We start from the raw sequence: 7263 nt of genomic DNA, 5'->3' as shown, positions 1-7263 counted from the left end.
GAGTAGGCATATCAACACATGGCCAAGGGCAAGATCCGCATCCTACAGGGAGTATAGGAAGCTCTTTAAGAGTGGCAAAAAAAAAGTGAGGAAGCAACAGAGTGTAATAGAAAGTAGACGAGCTCAGAAACCAAAGAAATGGAAAATTGAGTTCTTGTTTCTGTGACTTTTTCTGGTATGTTATTTGGTCCAATTATACAATAATGGGAGAAGGCAATGGCACCCCACTCCAGTACTCTTGCCTGGAAAATCCCATGAACAGAGGAGCCTGGAAGGCTGCAGTCTATGGGGTCGCTGAAGGTCAGACACGACTGAGCGACTTCACTTTCACTTTTCACTTTCACTCATTGGAGAAGAAAATGGCAACCCACTCCAGTTTTCCTGCCTGGAGAATCCCAGGGACGGGGGAGCCTGGTGGGGTCGCACAGAGTCAGACACGACCGAAGTGACTTAGCAGTAGCATACAATAATGATTAGCCTCAACTATCTCTTCTATAATATGGGAATGAAATTGTCTTTCTCACAAGGTCACTGTAAATATGAAAAGCAATAGTGTAGTTAGAGCAAATAGGTATGATACCATTGCTCCATTTTCTATTTCATATGTTCAGAGCCAAGGTAAGATTAGCAAAGAGGCCAAGGCAACCTCTATTAGAAAGACATAGACAGGATGAAAGCTTGAATTTAATGTTATGCTAATAGGAGCTCTATGAATTAGCAGTCTCTTAAACTCAGCAATCCAAAGTGTCTACCTAGTCAACCGGCCTTAAATAAGCTGAAACTAGGAAGCAAAAAGACTGAATAAAGATGTCGGAATATTAATATTCCCAGGGAGCAATAGAAAGTCATAGTTTTGGTTTTTTTTTTTTTTTTTTTTTTACTGCTTGTGATAATCTGAATGTTTAAGTACAATAAATATCTGTTAAATTAACGATAGGTAGAATATTAAAATCTTCTTAGGAATCCCTATAACAATATTTCAGAGAGGGCATTGGCACCCCACTCCAGTACTCTTGCCTGGAAAATCCCATGGACGGAGGAGCCTGGTAGGCTGCAGTCCATGGGGTCACAAAGAGTCGGACACAACCGAGCAACTTCCCTTTCACTTTTCACTTTCATGCATTGGAGAAGGAAATGGCAACCTACTCCAGTGTTCTTGCCTGGAGAATCCCAGGGATGGGGAAGCCTGGTGGGTTGCCGTCTATGGGGTCACACAGAGTTGGACACGACTGAAGTGACTTAGCAGCAGCAGCAGCATAACAATATTTACCCAGCTTATAAAATCACTTTGGTATTTTCTTCCAGTTATAATTGGAGGAAATATCTAGCTTCTACCCAGGAGAAGGTCTAAATTGAATTATAGAACACCTTGAGAATTTTGAACCAATTTGATGTGATATTTCATCACTACCAAAGTAGTTTAAATTACATTGTTTTGGGAAGAAGCAAAATCCAAAAGAGATCTAAGCATTTAGCTCATGAAGGAATGAGGATTATATTAATTGAAGTTGGTATTATGGGCACATTTAGTGAAAATTGCAAGTAATTTCCTTAGAGCAGGGAAGATTTCCCATGACTGGATTTCCTCCTAAAGTTAGATTTATTCATTCCTTAATCCAACTGGCTATTAGTGAGAATCATCCAGGTTCTAAGCACACAACTGGAAGCCCCTGAGATATTAAAAAAAAAGTAGATGATGATACTTGGGACTTCTTGCTCTTCTAATACAATGGGTCCTAAGTTCTACATGGGCTTTCTTGGGGGCTCACTGGTGAACACTCCGCCTGCCAACGCAGGAAACATGGGTTCGATCCCTGAGTCAGCAAGATCCCCTGGAGAAGGAAATGGCAATACTCGAGTGGGTATCCTTACCTGGGAAATCCCATGGACAGAGGAGCCTGGGGGGCTACAGTTCATGAATTCTCAAAAGAGTTGAACATGACAGTGACTAAACAACAGGAACAACAAGCTCTTATGCATAAGAATCACCAGGGTAGCTTGTTAAAAATGCATACTTCTTGGGCATACCATAGAAATTCTGATTCATGACATTGGGGCTAAAAATCTTCATCAGTCACTCCAGATTATCCAAAGGCAGATCGACTGAGAACTGCGCTATGAAGCACATTATTTTCCATCTGGAACCTGTAAGGTAGTTGGAAAAGTGAAAAATATACATTTCAGAAGGTCAAGGGTATGGAATGACAAATCAGGATGTTGGATGCCAAGGCAGAGACAGGCAATCAGAATTCGCTGCTTTGGAAGGCAGATGATCCTGACATTTGCTGGGAAGCTGTGATTACAGGTAACTAGAACTAGACAAATAAACAGTCCCAATTAGAGCATATAATAATGCCACAAGTCAGGACAAAGCCAATAATTGAGACTAAGCAGAAAGCCTCAGGAACCAAGGGCAATCAAGAATTACAGACTAAAAAAAAAAAAAAAAACCTACAGTAAGTCCCCTACATATGAAAGAGTTCTGTTCTGAGACAGTAAGTCCAACAAAGTTAGCCCAGGTACTGTAGAAATAGCTAACAGACACTGGCTCAGTTAGTAAAGAATCCACCCGCAATGCGGGAGACCTGGGTTCTTTCCCTGGGTTGGGAAGATCCCCTGGAGGAGGAAATGCCTACCCACTCCAGTATTCTGGCCTGGAAAATTCCATGGACTGTGTAGTTCATGGGGTCACAAAGAGTTGGACACGACTGAGCTTCTTTCACCTTTTTCACTATAGAAATAAAGAGATGGTTTGGGTGGTACCCAGAAGTTCCTTACAGGCTTCCCATTGGGAAAGAAAGCAGTTCCAGGGGGATGCTTACAAATGGAAGTAGGGGAGTGGTGCCCAGAGGAACGTGAAGGGCTAAAGTGGAACCAGGAGAGCATGCCCACACTGGGAAAGCAAGAAGGAACGTCACCCAGCCAAGTGAAACACATATGCTTCTCTGGTCTGAGCTGAACCCGCTTAGTGCAGGAATGGCCATTCATGGACTTAGCAACTGACCAGTAACCAAGACAAACTGATAGACAGAGGTGACAGTGGAAAGTAAGGAAGAGCCATTTCTTTTAAACACACTGACTGATGATCCTCAAGGCACTGGGAACACCAGACTCTTGGTGATTAGTCTTCTTGAAGGCATATTTCAACATTATGCATCAGTAACCTCATCTGTAAAATAGGAGTAAGAATAAAACCTAACTCATCTAGTGGTAGTAAGTATTAATGATTTTAAAGGTAAGCCAGTTAGCTTCCTGCCTAGTCCACAGTTAGCACTCAGGGTAAATTATTAATATTATTAACCCTGTTCTGGGGTTTCCCTTAGGACCTGAACAATCAAAGGCCACATTTTGGTATGTTTGGGGGTTTTCTGGCACTTCTGTTAAAATTTTAGATAGCTGTCAATTTCATTGGGGGATATATTTCTACTGAACAGTGCTAGAAATCTTGTCACATCATGTCATTTGAATGTGGGTTGCACTCCTGCAACTTACCATTTCTTAACCCAATGCCTAGGGGTGCTTAGTGGCTGATGTTTGTTGAGCTCTTTTCCTGTGTTGGGCAGTCTGGTATTCAGTGACATATGAATTATCATAATGGTTCCTCATAAAAACTACTTGATTTTTCTTTTTTTGCTTGTGGGATCTTAGTTCCCAACAGGAGGCTGACCCACAGTGTGGAGTCTTAAATACTGTGAAAGTGAAAGTCGTTCAGTCATGTCTGACTCTTTGAGACCCCATTGACTATACGGTCCATGGAATTCTGCAGGCCAGAATACTAGAGTGGGTAGCCATTCCCTTCTCCAGGGGATCTTGCCAACCCAGGGATTGAACCGGGATCTCCTGCATTGCAGGTTGATTCTTTACCAGCTGAGCTACCAGGGAAGCCCCCTCCAGGAAATTCCCAAGAAACTACTTGAATTAAATACTACTATTACCTTCACTTTACAGACAAGAAAACTGAGACTTAGAGAATTTTTAAAACTGTGTCCAACTTGCCATTGCCTTGTTTTTGCATTAATAGTATTTCCATGAAGATCCTTCTATTTCCTATCTTTGCATCTCATTTTTCATCTACTTCTTTTTTCTCTATCAGTCACCATTGTCATCAACCACATATAAGCTTAATAGCTATAGCTTCAGTCACTTTGAGAAGATGTAACCTGATACGTTTAGTCCAAAGTCAAAAAGCAGAGGGGAGGGAGGGGGAAGGATTATTGTCAAAGCCAAGTTAGAATCCCATCCTTTAATCGATCAGCTGTGGCCAAGAGATGTAAGGAAATATGGCAGCTCTTTTGTTAATAGCAGGATGGAATGGAAGGAAGAACAGTTCCAAGAAAAAGGGGGTTTTCTTCTGAGAATAAGGGGTGTTGAATAGACAAAAAATAGGTGTCCACTGTATCTATCTGGACTAGGCATTTGCCACAACCTCACTGCATTTTTAATATTTTTAACTCCCATTTTTAAATCATTGTCAGTGCAATAGAGATTTAGAAAATATACATATATTTATATTTTGCTTTGGGGACTTGCTTTATTCTCATAGATTTCAATTCAATATATTGGGTTGTTTCTTTAAGAATGTTAAAAAAACCCCAACACATCCCACTCCATAAAATTGACAAAACAAAGCAACAAGGCAATGAGAATTGGACCTGAGACAGGCCCGTCTGGCCCTTGTTGTAAGCACTCTTCCAGTAGAGCTGGATAAGGTTAGCAGAGTTCAGTTCTCTTGAGAGAGGTGAGCTCTGCAGGTGTTCATAACTAGTGATTACAGAGCCAGCCAAGGGCTCGATCCTTTGAGGAAATCTTTTAGTTCTCCTAATTAGCTGCCCGGCCCTCTCCCCCTTCCTTCCATCAGTGAACTTTTCTTTGGTCTTAATTGTGTATGGAAAATAATTGCAACTAAAATGATATAATACAATAAACATTTATTAAATTAATTGGTGAAGTCCAGTGGTAGAAGTAGTGTTCAGTAGCTCTGGACAAGTTTATTTCTTCTATACATAATGTAATATTTGGCATGTAATCAGTCTACTTCTGCATATAGATGTGAGTTGGGGGCAGGAAGAAATCTGCCTGATCAAAATTCCATGTCAAAATTGGACACCTGACACCTGCCCCTCAGTTGGGAAAAACTTATTCAATAGAAGCAAGGATGCTTTCTTCCCCATCCAAAACTTAAAAAAAATTCAAATACGAAGAACTGGTGATATTTTTTAAAAGTAAAAAAAAAAAATGTGTAAATGCGTTTTAAAAGGAACAATCTCTCTAATTGAAATAATAGCTAATTCAATTTTTAGAGCAGTGTATATATTATAATTACTCAACGGCTTTAAAATAACTTGGCATTGTTTCTTCAGTAGAGGCATTAAGCTTAATTGCAGATGAGTCATTTCCTCAGCCCCAAGCAATTAATCAGTGTTTCTTAAACTTGCCTAAAATAGGAACCACTCGGGGCTTTTGCTAAACATACAGATTCCTGGGCCCACTCAAGATCAGTTGAATTAGACTTTCTAGGGAGGGCATGTGGAAATCTGTATGTTCACTAAATATCCCAGGTAGAGCTTATTATCAGAGAACTTTGAGAAAGTTGGATTCCTGTGACAGTGGTATTAATTTTTTTAATTACTGTTATACAGAGTGATCAGAATAGAGCTTTACCATTGGAAGAACTGGGACATTAGAAAGCACTCACAGATTATACGCCAACACATGTTCTGCTTTGTATACATCTTCCTGTTATTTGAAACAAAGACCATGGATTTACACATTTTCTCTTTGCTCATTCAGGTACTGCACAAATATGTATTGCTTCAACAATAAGCCCAAGATTAAATTCATTACCACCTTGAAAAAAGAACAGAAGGAGGAAGATACCTCTTATTGAACATTTCAGCATATATCAGATGCATATTAGCCTTTAGAGTTTACATTCCAAGTCAAGGAATTCAAATTCACTAGGCAGAATAATCATGGATTTGTGAACATTTCTTCTCCGAAGTTCAAAAAAAGGGGCACTTATTTTTCATATTTGTGCTGAGACAAAGAGGGAGGGAAGAACAAATTTCAAAAAGTCTGATTGCCTCTTCTAGAATAAGAAGCCTCTTTGCTCCTTGCAGTCAGAATATCTATAGTTCTCTCCTAAAAATTAACTCTCTGAAGAACAAATGAGAAAACTAATAAAATTGTAAATCTAGATATGCATTATGTAACTGGGGAACTGGATTTTATTCCCACTTATTCTCTTTCTTGTTTCCCCATGCTCTTTATTCTGGTTGAAGTGGCTGCAGCCAGAAAGAGAAATTCCCTCTTTGGGCTTTCTTGTTTAAAAAATACTTTTTTTTTTTTTTAAAAGGTTTTTTAAAAAACTTTTAAAAAAAAGTTTGTTTTCTTAGACTTGGCACCTGTTGAAAGGTGCCAGACAGATGGCCTTGGAGGCTGGGAAGGCTGTGTTTAGCTGCAGCGGAGGGCAGGTGTGGATGGGGCATCCTGGGCTGCCCACGCAGCCCAGCTTAGGAACCCTCGCCCTCTTGGACTACAGTTAACATTAAGGAGGGAAGTTATGAGGACTCCCTAAAATAAGAGCAGACACTGTAAGTCAGTGGCATATTCCTTTGTTGTTGCTCTGTGGCTGATATCACAAGCTAATGCCCTCCCATCCTGTCATTTTGAAAGTGAGTTGTTAAGGAGGATTTTGGAGGAGGTGGTATGGTAGAGGAATATAGGATGAAGAGAGAGAATAGGTGACAGAAGGAGAGAATGGTGAAAAATAATCTGGACTTGACTTTTCATAGAAGGCTATCTGCATTTTGTGATTTTTTTTCTTTTTTTGCACAAGAGTTGCATCCAGAGTGTTGCAAATGATTTCTAGAAGATAACTAACTAGTCTTCCTCCAATTCAGCTCCTTTTAAATAACCAATTGGTGAAACAAGGCAGTGTTTCACCAGTACCCTAGGGGGTACCAATACTTAAGAGTTCATTCAAAAAGCCTCAGTATTCACCTATTTTTCCTTCTTTACTATTGACTTATAATTTTTTTCAAGGTGTTTTGATTTCTACAGAGACATACCTGTGTATTAGGTTGGTGCAAAAGTAATTGCAGTTTTTGCATTGTTGAAATTTGCCTTTGATACTGGAATAGATTCTAAATAAATGTGATTATGTTATATACCATTTTAATGCATATTTATCACTTTATATTTTTTGCTAATGATTATTACTTGCTGTTTGGTTTATATTTATTTTAGGCTATGGAAATGATG

This window comes from Bubalus bubalis, chromosome 2 (genome assembly GCF_019923935.1).
Source record: "Bubalus bubalis isolate 160015118507 breed Murrah chromosome 2, NDDB_SH_1, whole genome shotgun sequence".
In the NCBI taxonomy this organism is placed as follows: Eukaryota; Metazoa; Chordata; class Mammalia; order Artiodactyla; family Bovidae; genus Bubalus; species Bubalus bubalis.
The sequence above is the reverse complement of the archived record's forward strand: the minus strand, read 5'-3'. Positions refer to the sequence as shown.